This window comes from Neltuma alba, unplaced genomic scaffold (genome assembly GCF_004799145.2).
Source record: "Neltuma alba isolate B1F8T4 unplaced genomic scaffold, ASM479914v2 tig00011345_pilon, whole genome shotgun sequence".
NCBI classification, from domain to species: domain Eukaryota; kingdom Viridiplantae; phylum Streptophyta; class Magnoliopsida; order Fabales; family Fabaceae; genus Neltuma; species Neltuma alba.
Genome location: NW_021636046.1, coordinates 53,623 through 77,132, shown reverse-complemented (window position 1 = coordinate 77,132; position 23,510 = coordinate 53,623). Strand labels below are relative to the sequence as shown.

Sequence of the window (23,510 nt, the reverse complement as noted above, 5' to 3'; positions counted from 1 at the left end):
CTTAATATTTACTCCATATCCAAATCTCAAAATTTTCTCTAAATATTATAATGATACTACCAATATAAAGCTCCAAATATATAGAAAATATTCATAAAAGAAGTACTTTTATATACTTAAATGATCTCCAAATCTTGTCTTATCCTTCAAACTACATGTATCTTGTAAAATTTCTCACTCACTTTGCCTTTTGCTCTCCCTTTTTCTTCTCTTCTCTGCATAATACTCCCTCCTTTTATTATCCTCCCATTCAGCCGTCCCCTTTCATTTTTTCCTTCTTCAATAAATGCCCCATTCCCCAATTTCTTCTTCTTCTTTAAATACGTTCAGCTTTTCCACTAAATTTGGTGGAAAAGCTGAATGTTTTTTTTTAATAATAAAATATTATTATAATAATACAATATTATTTATATTATTTCATTAATTTTGTTTACTTTCTCTCTCTTTTTTTTGAAATAATAATATTTTTTTATTAGAGTAATATTTAGGATGTTACGAAAATCATATAGAAAATAGATATAATATGGCTAAAAATTTTGAGATGAGACTGTGCCATCCCAAAATGATTAGGACCATGGGACATCAGGTAGGGGTGCTTTGGGACAGAATAGCATTGGTGCCGATAATTGGGACGAGATGTCTTTTTGGTTTTGTGCCTTCTCCTGTTTCAATGGCATCCTGGGAAATGAACATCCCGTCTATTTTTTTTTAATTTCAAAACCAAATGTATTTCGAACATGAAAACTCATGGTAAAAATTATATTCAAAAAATAGATAAAAGATGGATAAAAATTGACACTTTTAATAAATAAAAGGACAAAATTTAGGTATCCATGAGATCCAAGTAGCCAATAAAATTCTGCCATGTGGAGTACTTGTATACAACAATACTTAACCTTTTGGCAAACCACCGTTAGCAAAGAAATACTTGGTGCTCTCGAAGTACCAACTCATCTATGCTCTGGCTAGTGAGAATACACCAATTCAAATAATTTAAATTTATGTGTCGGCCTACTATTTTTATTATTTTATTCTTTTAAAAACTAAAAATGATTAGGATATTATTCCTTTCTTCTGCCTCTCTCCATCCCTGCTCTCTTCCTTTGGTTTGCTGCCAATGCAGCGCAACCCAACCTCCATCACTCTGTGAACAATGAGACTTTTTATTTTTTTTTTTGTTCTCAAGTAAATCTCCACTCTTTTTCAAATTAAACAGAAAGGTCCTTGTGTTATGGCCTTCTATCTTTTGATGCTTTTTTCTTTGTTTTTTTAATAACTGTTAGAACTACAAAATCAACCTAGATCCACCAAAAGGGAATGTAAGAAAAATAATTCAGAGGCTAATATCCTACAGGGTGATGGAGGATGCCATATTAGTATAAGAGTAAGAATGTGAAGAAAAAAATAAAGAGCAGTACTTTCTTCTCATATGCCATTGTTAACATCCTAACCACCATCATTAATATTTGAGAAGAAAACAAAGAGTGACGAAGTTATAGGTTTTGACAATGCTTCATTCTCTGGTGCAATTCTATCTATCTACCACAGTCTTCAGCATCTGGAAACAAAATAGGGAGAGACTGAGGACGCACTTTAACAGTGGTTCTTAAACAGAGAGAGTCAATGTATGGAGAAAGTAAGGAAATCTGAGATGGAACGAAGAGAGAAGGCAGAGAGTCTAAAAAAGAGAGAAGAGAAGCAATCAAAGATTAAGGTTGTGTGCAGCGCTTCAACAGTAGTCTGGGAAAGGAAGAGAGAAGGGTTGGAGAGAAAGAAGGAAGGAAGGGTAGTTGAGGAATTTCATAAATGGAAAAATTACACACAGGTCTTAAGGAGTAGAATTTATTCATCCAAGGTCCCTAAAAATGGTTAAATTGTTTCTAAGTCCTTAGGGACTTGAGGGTAAAATATTACAGTTATGAAAACACTATTTTGCCCTCGCAGATTGAAAAAGAAATAAATAAGGGAATGGGGCTCACTTAGCATGTTTTTTACTACTACATGGGAGAGGGAAGATTAACAAAGAAGGAAAGGAGCTCTATAACCATTTTCATCATCTCTATTATTTTAGACAAACTATCTCTTTACTTCATCTTCTTTGTAGGTCTCATCATTAGCAACATTTGGCTTGTTTGAACTTGCAGACTTTAGGTATAATGTTGGTTTGAAAGTTGATTGGTGTGGGTGTGTGAGTATTTAGGATATGATTCAACTCTCTTGAATCATCAAGGGTGGCCTATTTTTAATCATATGTGACCTTAATTATGTTAGGTGTAGTTTCATAATTTGTGGCTAGGGTTATAAAACGATGCTCTATTTTTTATTACATTATACCTATTTCTACTGAAAACGAAAGAATATGAAAAGTTTTTGCTATCCTAACCCCTATTATATAATAGTCAAATGTGTTATTAATGGAAACATCAAAGGTTGTCATTGTAACTAGATGAATTGTCAATGACAAGTGTTTGTGACGAGTTGATATGATAGCAAATTCAAGTGGAAAGCATCTGTTCTGTTACCTCCATATAAGGAAAAAATTTATTAATGGTATAGAAGGTCAAATTCAATATGTTGGAGATGCTGTGAGAACAAAAACAATGAAGGCAGGCATAATATATGAAGAATTTAGAGTAATGATAGCATCAATAGTGAAAAAAGAAAGTAATAAAATGATTATAAAATTCACAATAACATTTGATGAGTATACATTTGTGGATCTTGTAAATGATAAAATAGTAGAACATTTAATTAACTTCAATGGAGAAAGTGATCATGTATATATAGAAAATGGAGATGGAAATTCACATCCAAGAAGGGGTGGTCTAATAGAACAACAACATGTGTAAGTTGTATTTATTTATTTTGATTTTGAAGTAATATTATCCTTTGTCAATTGTTCCATCTAAGTTGTCATTTAAGTAGTCAAAAGTTGTCATTAACAACCCCATGACTTAGCTTGATATGTAGGGTGGAAGACTTATTCAAAGGTACGGATATCTTTTTTATGTTTCTACCCAATGCGTTGAGTGAAGACCCACTGTCATTGTCAGTGAACACTGCCTAACTTGTCAACAGCTTCCCATTAGGTTGTTAATCCACACCGTTGAACTTGTTAATGGCTACCTGTAATAAAAGTCTGCTATAATCCTATTAGCTTTAGCTAAAGTTATTAGTGGCTTTCAACAACTTCCCCTTTTAGCGTTTAAGTTGTTATAAGATACTATTTGGCTATAATTTGATCTTATGTGAAGGTTATGTAATCTTATAAAGTCGGTTGTCAATAGACACTTCCTAACTTCTCAACAAATTCTCATTAGGTTGTTAATACACACCGTTGAGGTTGTCAATCTATCACAAACAGGGGTTATGACAACAAAATCTATTAACCAACGCCGTTAAACTACAAAATATTGTCAAATAATTGCATGGTGGAAACGTCCAGCATATATAATATTTTGTAGTTCGAACAATGATTGCACCTCGATTTAATTATTTGACAATATAGTGACAACTAGTTAATGTATATTGATATCATTGAGTGGTTAAGAAGTTTTTTTGATGCAGTTCATGTGTTTTCTTTAGCATGCAATTCTTCATCAATACCCTTGTGAGTTTTAGAAAATAATGAAGTCAATCACAAGTTTTCAATTAATCTTGAAATTAAAATAATAATGTTTTATTAAATGTTGACATTTTAGATTGATGAATTTAAAATAATAATGAATTCCCTAAGATTTGTAAAATGAAGAGACTAAACGAAGACTTTCAAAAAATAATGAAGTCAATCACAAGTTTTTAATTAATCTTGAAATTAAAATAATAATGATTTTATCAAATTAAAATAATAAATTTTTATTAAATGTTGACATTTTAAATTGATGAATTTAAAATAATAATGAATTCCTTAATATTTGTAAAATGAAGAGACTAAACGAAGACTTTATAAAATTTAAAAAGAATATACAATTAAGATGATATGATATGCATATATCACAATTTTCTTGCTAATGCAACTAACAACATCAACAGCTTGCATTAACAACCTAGTAGGAATTCGTTGACAAGTTAGAAAATATCCATTAATAACTGATTTTATAAGATTACATAACATCTATATAAGATCAAATTATAACCAAATAGAAGCATATACCAACTTAAACGCTAAAATGGGAAGTTGTTGAAAACTACTAATAACTTTAACTAACGCTAATACGATTATAATAGACAGCCATTAACAAGTTCAACAACATGAATTAACAATTCAATGGGAAGACATTGACAGGTTAGGCAGTGTCCGTTGACAACTGACTTTATAGGATAACATAAGATCAAATTATAACCAAATAATATCATATAACAACTTTTTTTTGGTGATAATATCATATAACAACTTTAATGCTAAAATCATAATATCATATAACAACTTTAACGCTAAAATTAGGTGTGAAGAAAGCATACAAGACTAAAAGTAGATGTAATGATGGCTTTATATTAATACTTTAATTCATACAGTCACTAACAACCTCCATGAGGTGTGATAACAAGTCTATGGTAACTTATTGACAAGTACAACAAAATAAAACTATGACATTATATCATATTAGTTCCACATTTCATTAACCACTTTATATATATCTACAATACAACTAGACCAATTTCACAACCCATCCAAAGAAAACATACAGATTGCATGTCTACCTAAGAACCCCTTAACTTGAGGTGTGTGTAATGACATTTATATAAAAATATTGTGACATACATTCACAAAAAATATAAAGAAGCCACCAACAAAGCTCAACTTGGATTGGTGTTCATGTAAGTTTTTATAGTGTGGACTAGCTCATGACATCTTCCCCAATGGTAAAGCTTTTTGTTTTGAAATTGATATTCAACACCCCTATATAGAGGTAATAGAATAGATGCTTCTTACTTGAACTTACTATCCTTCATATCAACCTGTCACAGATACTTGTCATTGATAAGTCATCCAGTTACAATGACAACCCTTGATGGTTTTATTAACAACACATTTGACCATTGTATAACAGAGGTTATGACAGCAAAAACTTTTCATATTCTTTCATTTTCAGCAGAAACAGACCATAAATTTCTGAAAAACAAAGCATTGTTTTATAACCCTAGCTACAGATCATGAAACTACACCTACTATGATTAAGACCACATATGATTAAAATGACCCACCCTTGATGGTTGAATGGAGTTGAATCATATACTAAATATTCACACACCCACGCCCAATCAGCTTTCAAGCCAACATTATGTTTTCAAAGATTGTGAATTCAAATAAGCTAAATGTTACTAATAATGAGACCTACAAAGAAGATAGAGCAAAGAAATAGCTTGCTTGGAATAATGGAGATAAAAAAAAGGTTGTAGAACTCCTTTCCTTCTTTATCAATCTTCCCTCTCCTATACAGCAACAAAAAAATGAGATATGCCCCATTCCTGTATTTATTTCTTTCTCAATCTATGAGGGCAAAATAGTCCTTCATAATTATAATGTTTTGCCGTCAGGTCCCTCAAGACTTGGGAACAATTTAATTACTTTCAGGGACCTTGGGTGAATAAATTCTATTTCTTGGGATTTGTGTGTAATTTTCACTTGATAAACTAGTCATTTTTAATTTTTAAAGCAACAAAATAATTAAAAAAAATAGTTGACAACCACATATGTTTAAAATTATCTAAGTTGGTGCATTCGTATTGACCAGAGCATAGATGAGCTAGTACTTAGAGAGTGCCTAACCTCCTGCTAGCAAGGGATGGAGTAACTAAATGCTCAATTTTCATAAATTTGAAAGCTTTTTGACAAAACATAAAATTCAAAAGCTTTAAAAGACAAATCTTATGAAATTCAACCTACTAATCTGTTGTTTGGTAAATCAAACAGGCAGTTGATTTGAACAAGAATCAAATTTCTGAGAAAATTCAGTCAGCTTGAAAGGATTGAAACCCACGTCCAAATCGAGTGCTGCAAAAGCATTCATCTGCTACTAGATAGCCTCTTCCAAACCTATGATTATCGTTTCTCTATTTTCCCTTCCCTTAAACACAAGGTGCTCCAAATCTCACTCCTAATAACCCTTTGTCTAAAAATTTCAAAGCCCAACTCTTATCCCTTGTTTCCTCACCTTCAAATCCCTTTCCCCTCACTGCCTCCTCTCAAGTTTTTGCTCCTCCATCTCTAACTAAGGAAATCGAGCAGGCCGCTCTCTTCGAGTTCAATTTGACCCTCTTAATTATCATGCACTACGACAGATTTCTTAATATTTGACCGTTATTTTTACTTATATTTGATAGTTCTGAACCATCAAATAAGGACTCGTCATATTTGCTATGTATAATACTTGACAGTTTTTAACTGTCAAATAAGGCTACCCTTACTTGACACTTTTTAAAAAGAACAGTCAATATAAATTGATAGGCAATAACATAGCATTCACAAGGTGAACCCATAGAAGTCATATCAAGCCTTCCCAAAATTCATCTATTATTTCCTTTTCTAGTCTTCGCCATTTCACCAATATCCTCTGCGACATGTCATTCCACCAATTAGGTTCCTTTATCTCTTCCTAAAATGGGAAAGGAAAGGGAATGTGTGCAGCAAATCACTTTGTCAGCTAAGATAGAACTTGATTGCGGTGAGCGACTGCCTTGCCCAAGTTTCATAATGACAAGGGTTACAACAATAGAGATAGAAACCCTTAATAAATACTAGTATGAGAGAAAGCACTAAATCCAAGATAAGAAATGAGAAGAATAGGAACCTAAAATGGCAAGTGACGACGTCGCCTAGGCTTCTCCCTTCTCTCTATTGTCGAATCCTAGGACTCTAAGCTCTTTGAAATCACTTCATACAGAGTTCCAAAATCCACCCCAAACAAGTATTGGACAAAATACAGACCATATTGGAGGAATGCAAGAGCAAAGGGCAAGAGCAAGTAGTGATGGAGAAAGAAGTAGAGGAAGTGGGGGGTGGTGGTGGAGATTGGAGTCGATAGAGCTCTAGAAAGAAATCTAGGTCATGATGTTGAGGATGAGGAAGAGCTTTAAAGTTGAGCTTCAGATGTAAAAACTGTTAAATATATTCTAAAAATTGATATATTTATTTAATGGTTCTTAGATTCAACCATTAAATAAATTTTCTAAAACTTTTTTATCATAAATATTTCACGCTTCATATATTTAACCATTAAATATATGTATATAATATTTGATGGTTTTAATAAATAACCATCAAATAAGTGTTTTTTAATTTCTGCCTCATCTTACTTAACATTTTATTCAACAATCGTCAAGTATCAAGTGTCATATATGATAAAGTCTATGGTATTGATAGCTGACTTCCTTCTCCTCGATAAGCTATATTTCACCCCCTCTTAGTGCCTTTTGGAGGGACCAATGGTACACCGCCATCTGCAGGAAGTTGAGCAGCGTCAAGGACACCTCGGAGGAGGTAAACCAGCTGGATGAAACAGGGCGCTGTAATCATAAAAGCTGTCATGATAATGGTGGTTTAACAAAGTTTATGTGCTAATGTCACTACCTGAAAAAAGGCTTTAAACGACAGTTATTAAGGGTTTGTCACGGCAGTTCTGGAGGCGAAGTGGATACAGTCGACGTTGAAAAGTAAATAAAACACGACGGTTTGGAAAATTGACTTTCCACAGTGGTTATTAAAGTTCAACTTTCCACAATAGTTTAGTCAATAACTACCGTAGTAAATTGTTTTAACAGAGGTTATTCAAATAACCGCCTTTAAAAACTTAATTTTTTTATAATACTGCATGAATTTCTTTTTACCTCCCTGTAGTTTACAATTCTAAATAAATCTAGGCAATGCAGAATATGCAGAACAATTTCAAGATGACCATATGAACAAATAATCAACTAGCTAGTTAATATAAATACAACAAGCATTGAAATTTCTAACATAGGCACAAAGCTTAATGTAGAGAAGCAAAGTACAAGGGAATCTATATCTTCAAAGAATAGTAACAAGTGAATTATGTCTGCATAATAGAACTACGGAACATGTATAGGGAGAAAACTAAAAGAAAAAAAATCTGACAATGAATTTCTCAAGGATTGACCTAATTATTTCAAATTTTCAAAATTCTAGAGCAATGTTGTTGACAAAGTGTCCCTCATCAAGTTGATTTCATCCATGTGATATGGCGCAGCATTTTGAAATACCTATAAATAAAAAATAACATAGTCAACTTAATTAAAAATGTGAAAAAAAAATTGAAGAATTACATGCAATGTAACTTATCTTTATCTCGTTTAATTTCTTAGTCACCCCTGTCTCAATAATGTCATTCATGTAGTGGATGACATAATATCCATATTCAACACTCCCTTATTGACAACGATACTAACAAAATCAAATATAAAATTGAATATTAGACTGTGATTATAAACATTAACTTTAAATATTGAAAAAGATTTAAAAATATATATTTAGCTCAAAACAACATACTTTTGGAAGAATCCATGTTGGTGGTTGTCTATTTTGCTTCTTCGCCACAACATTGAAACTATGAAAAGCCCTATCAACAATAAAAAAAAGATATTAGAGCATGTTTTTATAAACTTCACACGTAATAAATATATAAACATAAAGTAACATGTCGATGACATCTCTGGTTTCTTTGAATGGACCTCCATAGAGGGAATTGAACTAGTAAGACTTTGTTATCAAAAGGGGCACAAACAATTAGGGTCCAATGATAACTATAAAATACGAACCCTGTTAATTATAATCCTATACATACAACTTGTGTATCTCAAATACAATAATATATTTACTCCTTCTACGTAAGGTGCAAAATATATTTGCTTTCTCGTCTGAGTCATTGTGGTTATCATGTAGATCGATTTTGCTTTCACAGTATTGACTATTTTCTGCACCCTTTGAGAACACATAAAGCCATATATTTCTTCAAGTCCTCCGTGCCAACAGATTTGAGTAAAGTGCCTATTGTTCAAATAAAAAACATTAGAACATGCATAAGTATAACATGAAATAAGAAAATAATATTGTAACTTACAAAATAGCTAGTTGCATAAAGACTACATCCAGCTCCTCAAAGTTAAGGAACTGAACGAGGTCCTTTTTGTCAATGGTGAAGGTGTATGTTACATATGAACCCACAATCCCCAGCAGCATCTTGAAAGTAACAGGCTTATCTATGTTTGCTACTACGGAATGAAGAACCTCCAAATTGGAATACATAAGTGCAACATCATCCGGAAGAAGCAGGAGTATATAAGATCTGATAATGCACTCTTTATGGCCTTCTTTGCTGTCGCCTTCTTCGTCAATGGCTTTGCAACAAGTCTCTTTGGCCACAAAATGAAATATCCTTTAGCCTGAGCCAATAGTTGAACCTCATCAGTAAGGTTGGGCACTGGTGTACCGCCTTGACCATGGAGAATCCTATCCACCATCACCCTCGCTTGATTGCTCAAAACTTTCTCGCTATGGATCGTTGTGCCCAAGAATGCTCGACTATTAGCGACATGAACAACTAAATCTTCATAGTCCATATAGAGAGCACACGGCATTCCATTATCTATAGTCAGGGTCAGACACTGTTTGTTGCTGCGTTTGATTATTACTGCCTTTCTCACTTTTCATCACAGGTGAACCCTGAAACATATTCTCTTCTATTATTCCATAATAGGACATTGCCGCTAATGTTGGGTTTCTATCTTTAGAACTAGCAAAATCCACAGCTTCAGCTACTACCATCACCCTACTCTTATGCATGGTACTCTTATCATCTTGGATTTTGGTGTAAAATGAATAACCATTTATGTCATATATGTCCCAACACGAAACCGCAAAACAAGGCCCTACAGCTAGTCTCTGTATTGTCTTAGAAGGATTACCATCTTTTAACACTTCTTGCTTGAACCACTCTGCAAATGACTTATTATGTTCATTAGCTAGTTGCATATCGTTCTTTCCTAGATTCAAGTTCTTCAGCATATTCTTGTAAGCATTCAAGTAAGGCAAAACTTCATCCGTGTTGTTTAAAATGTATAGATGTGCCTGCATTACAACTTCTCTTGACATAGACCTCATTATGACACACCGTGTTCCCTTGCTTCTCCCCTGATCATGTCGAGATTGAGGAAGTCTAACTGCCTTTACCCTATCAAGATATGCGTTACAAAACTCAACTGCCTCCTCAGCTACATATCTCTCAACAGTTGATGCCTTAGGCCAATAAGGATTCATAGAGTACTCTTTTAGGATTTTCATGTATCTCTCAAACAGGTACATCCATTTAAACACACTGGGTCATAAAGTCTTATCTCTCGCACAAGATGAGCTATCAAGTGGACCATAATATCAAAAAATGATAGAGGAAAGTGCATTTCTAATTGGGAGAGGATCATATAACCTTCATTTTCTAATTCATCTAACTTAGTAGGATCAATGACTTTGCTACAAATGACACTAAAAAAGACACAAAGTCTTGTCATAGTACTTCTCACATCAGTTTTCACAATGCCTTGAATAGCAAGTGGAAGTCATTGTTGCATCAACACGTGACAATCATGAGACTTCATTCCTGTTATCTTTAAATCTTGCATTGAAACTAGTTTGCTCAAATTAGAAGAATAATCTTGTGGCACCTTAATGCTATTGACAAAACTACAGAAACTTCTTTTCTCTTCTTTTGATAATGTGTGCATAGCTAAATATAAATAAGTCCTCTTACCATCTCGTTCTTGTGAGTGGAAGAGTTTTCTTATTCTAATTTCGACTAAGTCTCGTCTTGTATTGATTTCATCATTAGTCTTTCCACTTATATGTAAAAATGTACCAACAAGGCTCTCACACATATTCTTCTCCACATGCGTCACATCTAAACTATGCCTCACATCAAGACTTTGCCAATATAGAAAATCAAAAAGATAGATATTTTTTCCATATGTTCCTCTCACTAGCAGTCTTCTTCTTCTTCTTACCGAGGATCATATTAATTCCCTCCACCCGTTGATAAACTTTTTCTCCAGTTAATGGTATTGGAGCCATTTGATATTTTTGCGAGCTGTTAAATGCCTTCTTCAACCTACGGTAAGGGTCATGCCGACTAAGAAACCTTTTATGACCAAGATAGATCGTCTTCCTATCATGTTTAAGTTGCATGTAGTGGGTGCTTCTTCACATATCAGACATGCTTTATGCCCCTTAACACTGTTTCTTGACAAATTTCCATATGCTGGAAAGTCATTTATCGTGGTGAAGATCATGGCACGTAAATTGAAGGTCTCTTCTTTATATGCATCAAACACATCAACACTTTCCTCCCATAATTTCTTCAGATCCTTAATCAAAGGTGCCAAATACACATCGATATCGTTTCTCGGCTGTTTTGACCCTGAGATCATCAAAGATAGCATGATATACTTTCTTTTCATACATAACCAAGGAGGCAAGTTATAAATTACGAGAAGCACCGGCCAAGCACTGTGTGTGCTACTAAGATTAACATATAAATTAATTCTGTCCGTACAAAACCCTAACCAAAGGTTTCTTGGCTCGCTACCGAATTGAGAAAATTTTTTATTTATTATTTTCCATTGAGGAGAATCTGCTGGGTCGAAACTTTCCATCACATATTTTCTCATTAAAATACCATCTCAAGTTCTTTGTTTCTATGGCATTAGCAAATAGACGCTTAAATCGTGATATTATTGGAAGATACCACAGAACCTTCAAAGAAGAACCTTTAGTCATCTCATTATAATCACCATCATCTTTCTTAACTTTGTATCTTGAAGTCTCACATTTAGAGCACTTATTCAACCCTTCATACGCATTTCTGAATAATATACAGACATTAGGACACGCATGTATCTTCTCATATTCTAAACCCATCATCAAACACAATTTTTTTTGCCTTGTACATTCGTTTTGGAAGTGAATTCCCTTTTGGAAGAATATCACTTAACAATTCAAGCAATTCCGTGAAGCTAGCATTAGTCCAACTATTTTTTGCCTTCAAGTTCATCAATTTCAACATGGTTGTCAACCTTGTGTAATCATCTTTACACTTTGGGTATAAAGGCATCTTTGCATCACTACACAAAGTTTCAAAAGTGGGAGAGAACTGTGTGGATGATTTAGACTTTATATTATAAAACATATCCGAAATTCTATCACCAAAGTCTTCATTCACAACTTCATCCTTTCCAGACAGTGTAGTCTTTCTAATTTCTCCATGCCATATCTAATTTGTATACTTCAAATTTATCCCATCACAGATAAAATGCTCTTTTATCTCAGAAATACTTGTCAACTATTGTTTAAGCATTTGACACAAAGACAATAGTACAATCCATCTCTTTTACTAGGGGTATTTCTCTGAGCAAATTCAAAAAACCTTTCAACCCCACCCTCATACTATTTGCTAATTCTCTTAGCTTTCATCTAACTATGATCTATTGTTCTACAGAGTCAATAAACATAGTTGTCAATCTCAATTTTAACTCTTTAATTCAAATATTCAAATAATAAAATAATTAAATGTTAGTCAATAAATTAAAATTTGATAAAATTTCTCCTTAAAGGGAATGTCTCTTTTTTAAAAATAAAAAATTTGATAAAATTTCTCCTTAAATATATAACAAAGGGAAAATTAGAGTGAAAGACCAAGAAAAAGTTATATTTATTATAAAGAATCCTAAAAATTGTAATTATTTAAAACGACCATAAATATATTAAATATATTATAATAAAAAAATAAAATATATAATTACTTTTAAAAATTAGATTAAGTAATTTCTTAAAAATTGGTATATATAGAGAATGAGTGAAATGTTAATAAAAATATAAAATCAAACGAACATATATAAGTTTTATAAAATAGTTAAACAAAAATTATTTTAATCAAAATTAAAACTATTCTTCATAACATATTTCAATATGCATAAAGTTTTATAAAAATATTAAATTAATTTAATATAATTTCTTTTCAAACACTTGTTTCTAATTTAAAGTTATAGAAAAAAATAAAAATAGATTTGTATATAAAATTTAGCTTTTTGTAAAAATAAATTAAAACATATATATACACCTAAAGAAGTAAATTTTTGTAAAAATATTATTCCCTTTAGGTACTCTATTCTAATTTTGCCTATAACAAATCTCAAATTATTTAAAAAGTAAACAAATCAATCAATCAACCAAACCAACTTACAATGTAATAAACAAATTAAAGACAGGATAAATTTGAAGAAATATAACAAATAAAACAAAAATAAAAATTCAATTTCAAATCAATTCAACGAATAAAGATTTTTAAAGCTAAAACTTCTGAATCCAAAATAGGAACACAAATGATATCCATTTGCAATGAAATTTTAAATAACACTTTATCATCAATTAAAGTTCAAAACGAAAAAAAATTCACAAAACACTGAACAGATTATTTATTACTAAATTCCCAAGTTTATTACAAAAAAATTACCAAAAATTCTAAATAAATATAAAAAAATTATAAAAAATAAAAAAGTTTAAAATTAATCAACTTCAAACATTTAAACAGGTTTCTAATACCATATATTGGAAGGAATTGAGGTTTTCTCACACTAAATGCTGTCACCAATCAACACCTCAAGCACATAAAAAACGCAAAATCAACAATGCAAGCCAACCACATTATAAAACTAACAAACCCATTAGAAATACAACAGATTTTTATGGTGAAAACATCCCAAAAAAACCAAGAAAAATTTAAAAAAATGAAAGAAGAGGATACTCACTCAATAGAGGCGATTCAAATGCGAAAAGATAGGCGTTGAAATAGTGGTGGATGGCGGCAAGATACCACAAGCTAAATGGAGGGGTTTAAACAGTGGGAAAGGGACGGGTAATGGCCGATAATGAAAGTTCATTGGTGGTGGGACAGAGGGGGGCCACAGCGCACTGATACAAAACTATGAAAATGAGTCAAACTGAACCCTATTGTGGCTTATTTTAAAACTTCCCATGGCGGTTTTCTTAATAACAGTCGTGAAAAATCAATCGTCAGGCCACTTATTTACAAAAGTGCCACAGCTTTTTTTTTTCACGGTGTTTTTTTTTCTTAACCGCCATTATTTTGCGACGTTAAATGTCTTTTTTCTAGTAGTGTGTGCACAAGTAATCCACATGGCAAAATTTTATTGAGTGTTTGGAACTAATGGACCTAATTAATTCAATCTGCTCCTCCTAACAAACTTTTTGAAACACAGAAAATATATAGGCTCAGAATATCCCTAAAAAAGACATCATATAACCCATAAAAAAAACTTATAAATAGTAAACAACACAATCATAAAAATTATATTATATTAATAATAAGTAAAATAAACTTATAAAAGTAGAAAAATGATATATTAGGACGAGATATCCTTGTCTTATATCTCAAGATATTTTTGTCCCATTCTACTTTTGTTCTGTCCCAAAAACTTTTGAACTGGGATCAAGACAGGAGGCCAGCTATTAGGATGAAACACAAGTGGATACCCCTACAATTAAATATAAAAATTAAAAAAAAAAAGAGGGGTGGTATGGAAATATAAGGGATAATATGATAAAATAGATAACATTCAAAAATCTCAAATTAGGTACTTGACAATTAAATTATGCAGTTTTAAAAAATTAAAATTAGTTAAAAATAATAAACATTTAAAAAATAATTTTTTTCAAGCGTGTCAACTTGCTGACGTTCTAATTAATGCAATATGTAAAATTAATTAGGGACAAAAATAGTAAAAACGTATTAATTGTCCATACAACTACATTGGGATTTTATTAAAAAATTAAAACAATTCAAATCAGGCTCTTATAAAAAAAAAAAGTCTGACAATAAAGTACTACTCTTCCTGTTCTAAATATAAAACTCTTTTTGTAGTACTCTAAATATAAGATCTTTTTTATAGTGTAATTTATACTAAAAAAAATCTTATATTTAAGATCAGAGAGAGTATTATATTTTTCTTTATTTCATTCCTTTATATTTCCTTCCATTGAATGAGTCCAATCCCCTTATACAGGCTGGCTTCATAGACTTCATGCATCGGGATGTCCATGTCATTGTTTGCCCCAAAAGCAAAAAAGTCCAACTTATTTTTGGGAATAGAAATACATATAGTACAAAGAAGTCTACTTCGTTTGCTTAGGCAGAGAAAAATGACAGATAATAATATTATATTAAAAGGATTAAATTCAACCAGACACTTGTATATATACGCCAATCCCAGAATAGTTTCAAGCAAAGGAGGATTAACAATGGAAGAGCGGCTAAACAGAAAACCCCATTGTTTGGTTTTGGTTTTTCCAACTCAAGGCCATGTCAACCCTATGCTTCAACTGTCAAAGCGTTTGGTTCATAAAGGTGTGAGAGTCACACTAGTCGCCTCCCGCTTCCTCTGCAACACCTTGCAGTTCAAATCAACCTCCATAGCTCTCGAAAGCATCTCCGACGGCTTTGACGACGGAGGACTAGCCGCCGCCGCAAGTGACAAAGCTTACGTCGATCGTTTCTGGGACGTAGGCTCAAAGACTTTTGAAGAACTTCTAGAGAAGCTTACGAGTTCTGGGGATTCAATTGACTGTGTTGTGTATGATTCCTTCATACCTTGGGCTCTTGAAGTGACCAAGAAGTTTGGGATTATGGGAGCTGTGTTTTTCACTCAATCTTGTGCAGTGAACAGTATATATTATCATGTTTATCATCGAAACTTGAAGATTCCTGCGACTGATGATGATAAGTCTGAGATTTTACTTCCAGCGTTGCCTCCACTTGCTTCTTGTGACTTGCCGTCCTTCCTGTATGTTTTGGGGCCTTATCCAGCTTTTACGGACATGGTTGTGAATCAGTTCTCTAATATTGAGAAAGCAGATTGGGTGCTCTGTAATTCCTTCTATGAGCTTGAACCTCAGGTCAGTAATATACGTGTTAATATTTAATTATTCTACCAATCATACTTTCTTTATTGTTTTCTTTTCCAAGTTAGAAATCCCATATTTGCTGCTTACTGTTATCCTTAATACTATTCCCTGTCCTGATATAAAATCTGCTTAATTTATTTAAATAAATTAAATAAATTAATTTAATTAGTTATTTGTAAAATATTAAGATAACCTTTTAAAATAAAATTCTTCTGTTTAAGACCAGATAGTAAAAGCACTTCCATATATATATATATATATATATATACTCCTCCGGTCCTTAATATAGGACCTAATTTTTAAGTTGGTTTTGGTCCTAAATATAAGACCAATTTCTCATATTTATCAATTTTCTCTAAATTACCCCTATGGATACTCCCTCAACCATAATCAAGTAGAAGAGGGAGATGGGGTATTAAGAAAGATGATTATGATGTTTTAGGAAAAATGTGTCACTTTTCTTGTAATTAACTAACTTACCTAACTTCCTTAATCTAATCAAATTAGTTAAATGGGTCTTATATTAAGGACCGGAGGAGTATATATATATTGTGAAGGAATTCTATCTTGTTGAATTAATATTTCTTAGTTCATAAATTGTCCCATATACTATAAAAGAGGGGTGTGGAAAGTCGTTACTTGAATGTAGACAGTCTGTTAGATTTGGTTGAAAATCATTGTTTAAACAATATAATAAGCAGTATTGCCACCTGTTCTAAATATAAAATTTAACTCCTAATGCCATAAATTAGACCTTATATATATATATATATATATATATATATATAATAGTAGCATATTTTGAGTAGGTTGCTAATGAATTCAATTCTTTCAATACCCTGCATAATAGAAAACGAGAACTGTGGGGTCCACATCGAGGGGCTTTATTCAAGTCTCGGTATGCGGTGGAATATTACGCTAACAAACAAAAACATGTGACAGGTGTTTTAGATGTCATGTCATGTCATGGGAGCAGCTTCTCTCCACTGCCTCATTCGGTCCGCTGCCATCCTTTGTCCACGATGACGCGGTTTTAGAGAGTAAATGGTTTTTAGTTTTTTCAGTAACACCAAAGTATCTTAAAGCATTTTAAATATTTTTTACACCTACCATCTTAAAATAATTTGATACAGCATTTTAAAATATACTGTTAGCAATACCTAATACCTTAAAATAATTTTTGACATAATAGTACTTAGCATTTTAAAATATATTTTGATACATTTAGTACATTAAAATATTTTTTTAAAATACCTAATATCTTAAAATAATTTTTGATGCATATAGCACTCTAAGAATATTTCTCCAACAATACCCAATATCTTAAATATTTTTAGTCTACTAAACACTCTAAAATATTTTTATTAATACCATCCGATATCCTAAATTATTTTTCTTAGTAGCCACAAGCACTTTAAATTTAGGATACCAACTGCTTTTCCAAAAATTTTTTAAGGTAAAAATTACTTGAAGATACTTGGTGTTATTAAAAAAAATATTTTAAGATATTCTTAAAAAAAAAAGAATTTTAAGCTAATGACTGTATCAAAAATTATTTTAAAATAATTAATGTTATTAAAAAATAATTTAAAATATTAGATACTATTAAAAAATATTTCAAGATATTAAATATTTTTTAAAAAAACAAAATATTCAAAGCTCTTGCATTTTACACCCAAAACGGCATTATTTTGTAAAAAGGAAGGCAGCGAACCGAATTGGGAAGGAGAGAGAAGCTGCCCGAGTGCCCAGGTCACGTCACATATGTATGATCACACTCTTCTTTTCTAATACAAACAAAAATAGTATTTTCAATTTTTAATATAAAGTTTAATTAACTAATTTAAAAAAATTACTAAATTATTTAATTATGACATATTACATTTCTTCTTTAAAATATTTATACAAATCATTATGTTATATATCAATTAATTAATATGAAAAATTAATTTAAAAATATTAATATAAAAATTTAGTAACTTTTTTAATATTTTTAAATTATTCAATTCGGCTTATATTAATAACAGGATTAGACTTTTTAGCCTTATGAGTACGAATGTTCAACCAAATTTGGCTGACTGGAGGATCAGCATCCATTTAAAAGTTGAAAATAAGTACAAGGGGATTATATAAGAATATCTCATTTACCAAGAAAAACACAAATTACCATCTAATTAGTCATGCACTCCTAATCCCTAAATCATGTACCTACTTAAATTATATTTTATTCTTTTAGCTTCCTTGCTGTAGATAACGTAACATTTGCTGGTCAAAAAAAGAAAACGTAACATTTAAACTTAAATTATGCGCATATCAACCCCTGATCCTTAAAATCATGAACAAAAAAAACCCTGCTTATTATATTCTTTGTGAAATAACAAGGAAAAAAACGTCATGGGAATTATTTTTATTGGGATCAAATTAAATAATCTACAAGTACTATAAGAATTACCTTGGAAAAAATGGATAAATATGAGAGACAAAATAGATTAGAGTCTTATATTTAGATTTAGGATCAAATTAAAAGTCAAACTAGTTCTTATATTAAGAAATGGAGGTATTATATAATAGCCCATTATTCACTATTCACGTCACGCTTACTTTGCTCTTGCCACATGAGCTGCTTATATTTTTCTGTCGCTTTCCTATGTTGAACTTGTCAACGAAATTAATACCTAAAACATCTTTCGCTATTTCCATTGTCGAACTTGGAAAAGACTGATTGGCAAGCAAAAATCTTCTCATTTTTTGCCACATGAGAACAGAAGTATATTCAATGAGTAAATTATCATACTTGAAATTGAAGCTCTTCACATACATCTTTGGCACATCCTAGGTGGCTGATTGGCAAGCAAAAATCTTCCCGCTGAAGACAATAGGTCCAACCATACCATCAATGTTCTTAGACAAAAGACTCAAAGATGACTGCGCCTATGGTTTCAGCTTTTACAATGAGGAAGACGAAGCTTGCATGAACTGGTTAAGCGACAAGCCAAGCGGGTCTGTCGTTTATGTCTCATTTGGAAGTCTAGTGGCTCTTGACAGTGACCAAATGGAGGAGATAGCTTGGGGTTTGAACGACAGTGTAAGTTACTTCTTATGGGTAGTAAAAGAATCAGAGAAACCTAAGCTTCCTAAGGACTTCTTGAAGATTTCTCAGAAAAAGGGCTTGGTGGTCACATGGTGTACTCAATTACAAGTGCTGGATCATGAAGCTGTGGGCTGCTTTCTGACACACTGTGGATGGAACTCAACAGTGGAAGCTTTGAGCTTAGGGGTTCCAATGGTTGCAGTTCCTCAGTGGACAGACCAACCCACAGATGCAAAGTACATAAAGGATGTGTGGAAGATTGGAGTGAAAGCTGAAGCGGATGAGAAAGGAGTTGTGAGAAGAGAGACAGTGAAGAAATGTATAGAGGAAGTAATGCAGAGTGAAAGAGGAAAAGAGATGAAGAAGAATGCCATGAAATGGAAAGGTGTTGCAGCAAAGGCTTGTGATGAGGGTGGAAGTACTGATAAGAATATTGATGACTTTGTAGCAAGTCTTGCTGCAGCTTCTACCAAATGCCAATGAGGTAGAGAAACAAGTATACAGAATGATTTATTCTTGAATCATATCCGCTGCTACATTCACAAAAATAAATGTGTGTTGTATATTTGATTTGAAAACTGATTGTGAGAAAAGAATAAAACGCAAAAAAGACGTGAATGCATATATTTCTCTCTGTGATTGCATCTATGTTACCCATATTTTGTTTGCACTTTATATGGATTATGCTCATTTCAATTGATTAAAGTGCAAATGTAATGCTGAATACTCATATTAGTATATGTTTTTTACTTGGATTTTATGTGAATGATGAGTAATGCTAATGGCATAAGTAATATAATATAATATAAACTATACATAAGATAAGTGGCAGCATATTAACTAAAAGTTTTTATGGTGTTGAAGTATAAATAATTAGAGACACTGGAAAGTTTCAAGGGATAGAATAAAAGAGAATTATCACTGGAAAGTTTTTAATATAAGAGCTAGTTTAATATTCAATTTAGTCCTAAATATAAGACTTCAATCCATTTTATCTCTCATATTTATCTATTTATTTCTCAAGGCAGTCCTTGTAATAGTTACACATGTTAAATGTTTTACCAAATAATAGTTTTAGCTAATACACATGATTAGCAAGGATATTTTAAAAAAAGATAATACTTATTTATTACAAATAATTAACTTACCTAATTTTCTTAATCTACTCAAATTAGTCAACTAACTCTTATATCATAAATTGAAGAAGGTAGTATTAACTTCAATATAAAATAATAGACGTGTCTTGCAAGTTTGATTTATTTTCTTTGAAAAATATTAAATAAAAATACAAAAACTACACAGTTTCTTGACGGCAAGATGTCATAATTCAAGTCTGCCTGGGCTGCATCTATCTATCAATGTCATGTTCTCGTAATCCTATACGGCATTAGTTTCTAATTCAAGGCAATCCCTTGCTACCTCTTTCAATCCATTAAAATGGTCCCTCCATTTACATACACAGACAAATTAAAGGACTAAGACATGAATCGCATCTTCTGCGCTTTTTACACAGAGAAAAAAAATATCTGTTATAATAATCATAATCAAACAAATTTGAAAATGAACTTAACCTTTCATCAAAAAAACAAACAAAAAAGAAAAGAAAAGAAAATGAACTTAACCACTAAAAATATTCATGATCATAAGAAGACGATGCTCACAAAAATTTATATGCAGCCAACACCCGTGTAGTGTAGTGGAGGATTGTCTCATCTTCCCTTCCCATCTTCTTCCCTTTTTTCCCTTTTTTCAAGCATAAAACTAACATTTAAACGGTTTGGATTCGATATTTCATAGAATATTTTTTATTATTTTTCTATTACAGTTTTAAATTATTTAATCAAATTTTACGAATTTGAATTTGATTATTTATTTTTCTTTCTATAATTTAACATTTTGACTATAATTTCATAAAAACTAAAATATGAACCATTTAAATATTAATTTAACTAAAATATGAACCATTTAAATATTAATTTAATGGTTAGAAAATAAAATAAGGAGAGAATCCTCCCGATCAAAGGAACTATTTTGCACTTAGGCTCAAAATTATTTAAATTTGAATTATTTCTCTAGTCTTAGGCGCAATTTGGTTCATTGCCGCGCAAGTGTGCAATGGTAATCCTCATCGCAATGCCATAGATGGTCTGTTTGATTGGACTTAATGATAGGAAAAAAATATTGCACTGATAATAAAAATTGCAATTTTTTTTGGTAATTTTTATTCATAGGGACCCCCTATGAATACACATTACAGGTACGCAATCCTTTATAAAATGTTTATTTTGTCCTCACCAACCTAGTTAAAAAGACAATATTTACCCTCAAAATAATAAATTGTGAATCATCATCAAAAGCCCTACTACGCAGAAGTTTCACAATAAGGTTGAAAACCATTTTCCCATGCTTCTAATTTCAAAGGATTTCATCAGAAATTGATAAATTCTTCTTCTTTTTTTTTCTTTTCACGGACCAACAAAAGCTGATAGCTCGTCATTATCCAAACTTCATATGAATGATACAAAAAGCCTCTCAAGTTGCAGAAATGAAAGAATAGGAAATCAAAAACTTGGAAAACAAAAATAGAGCAAAGTAGCAAGAAGAAATAACATAGGGAAAAAAATCCATAAAGCAACAACTTTGAATTTGATAATGATGAAATACAAAGATGCTTATTATCTTAACGAAGAGAAAAGATCTATAAAGTGAGAACCCACAAAGAATAAGGGCATACCATTAATTCCATTAGAAAACTATCCTCCACACTGAGAGGAATGATGGAGCCAATAGGGTTGGAACCTTCAATATTGTGTTCTATTACTAGCCAAACAACTACAAACACCCTTACTACAACACCAAGTTACATAGATTAATTTCTCAACATCATTAACATAACCACTACAAAAAAACATGCTTTTAGCGACGGAATTTAACAATGGAATTAGTGACGGATTAGCGACAGAAACAAATTAGCGACATAATTTGTTCCATCGCTAATTCTTTGTCGCTAATTGATTAGCAACGGAATTGAAATTCCATCACTAATTAGCGATGGATTAGAGACGAAAAATTCCACCGAAAGAAATTTTCGTCGTAAATTAGCAACGGAAAAATTTCATCGCTAATCCGTCGCTAACTCGATTTTTTAAAAAATAAAATAAAATGCCACGTGGCACCTCTACCAATTGCCACGTCATCATTGGGGACCATCTCCACATGTCATTGCCACCTCACCTCTGCTGCCACATAACATGTCACATTTGCCTGCGATGTGTCACCACCACAATTCTCTCCTCAAAGTGACTTCTTCTCCACGACTCGATTCGAACCCAAGACCTCCTCTGTGCACGTGTGCGACTTTACTAGTTGAGCTGTAATGAACCTGTTGACTTATTATGTAAAATTAAATATATATAATATTATTTTACACAAACAATTATATATACATATATATTATTAAAAACTAAAAATATACTATATGATAATTTTAATCATAACTATTTTAATGAAAAAAATAATTTTTAAATATTTGTTTTACTATTTTTTTTATAATGTTTTATTTTTCAAAAAAATATTTTTAATATAATTTTAATTTCTAACAACACTAATTTTGAATTTTAAATCAAAAATAATTTTTTATAAGTATTTTTAAATTTATTTTTAATTAACATTGATAAGATATACAATTTAATTATATATGTATTTATTACATTATATTATATTACCTATATGTGTTTTATATATTTGAAGAAAATCATTTACAATTAGTCAAAAAAATCTTGTTATTCAAAAAATAACTACTATAATAAAATATAATAAATTATTCTATATAAAAATTAAATGATTTGAATAGATTATAATAAACAGTATTCTCTTACTTGTATACATATCCTATGTAATTTATTTTCTTAAAATTCTTTGTATATACCATTTGTTTTTGTATTGAACACAAAAATCAATCTATATCATGGGTATTAATTATATCGTGATTAAATTTTATTGTTTAATGTTTGAAATTCAAAATTCACTTCAATATTAGTTTGCGTTCATATAAATTCATTTTTTGGTTTTGAATTTCTATCATATATTATATATTTCAATATATTTTACATATGATAAATTTATTTCCTTCTTATATCAGTTTGTATAAGAAAGTTATTAATATTCTTATTATATTTTTAACTATTATTGATAATCAAGAGGAATTTATTTTAACAAAATATAAACCAGTTTTCTAAGAAATTGTCTATTTTCAGTATATACATAATGATGACATGAATGGTGACAATATCTTTATTAACACCAACTCCCACTACAAAAAAAAAATAGAATTATCAGCGGAACATTTCTAGCGGTTGTAGAAAACCGCTACAAATTAAAATATTTCTAGCGGTTTTAAAACAAACTGCAAGAAATTCGTAGCGCTTTGACTAGAAA

The 23,510-nt window shown here is 31.3% G+C and overlaps 1 long non-coding RNA gene and 1 pseudogene across 1 annotated transcript; one reads left to right on the top strand and one right to left on the bottom strand.

Annotated features, from left to right (window-relative positions):
* Positions 1-200: 200 nt before the first annotated feature.
* LOC114712325 (uncharacterized) lies at positions 201-15,461 on the bottom strand. The gene is made up of 3 exons (XR_003737227.1): positions 15,389-15,461; positions 11,036-11,046; positions 201-213 (listed from the first exon to the last, which is right to left on the bottom strand). It is a non-coding gene; the product is annotated as an uncharacterized LOC114712325 (long non-coding RNA).
* On the top strand, positions 15,302-19,510 carry LOC114712323 (UDP-glycosyltransferase 74F2-like; annotated as a pseudogene).
* Positions 19,511-23,510: the final 4,000 nt, after the last annotated feature.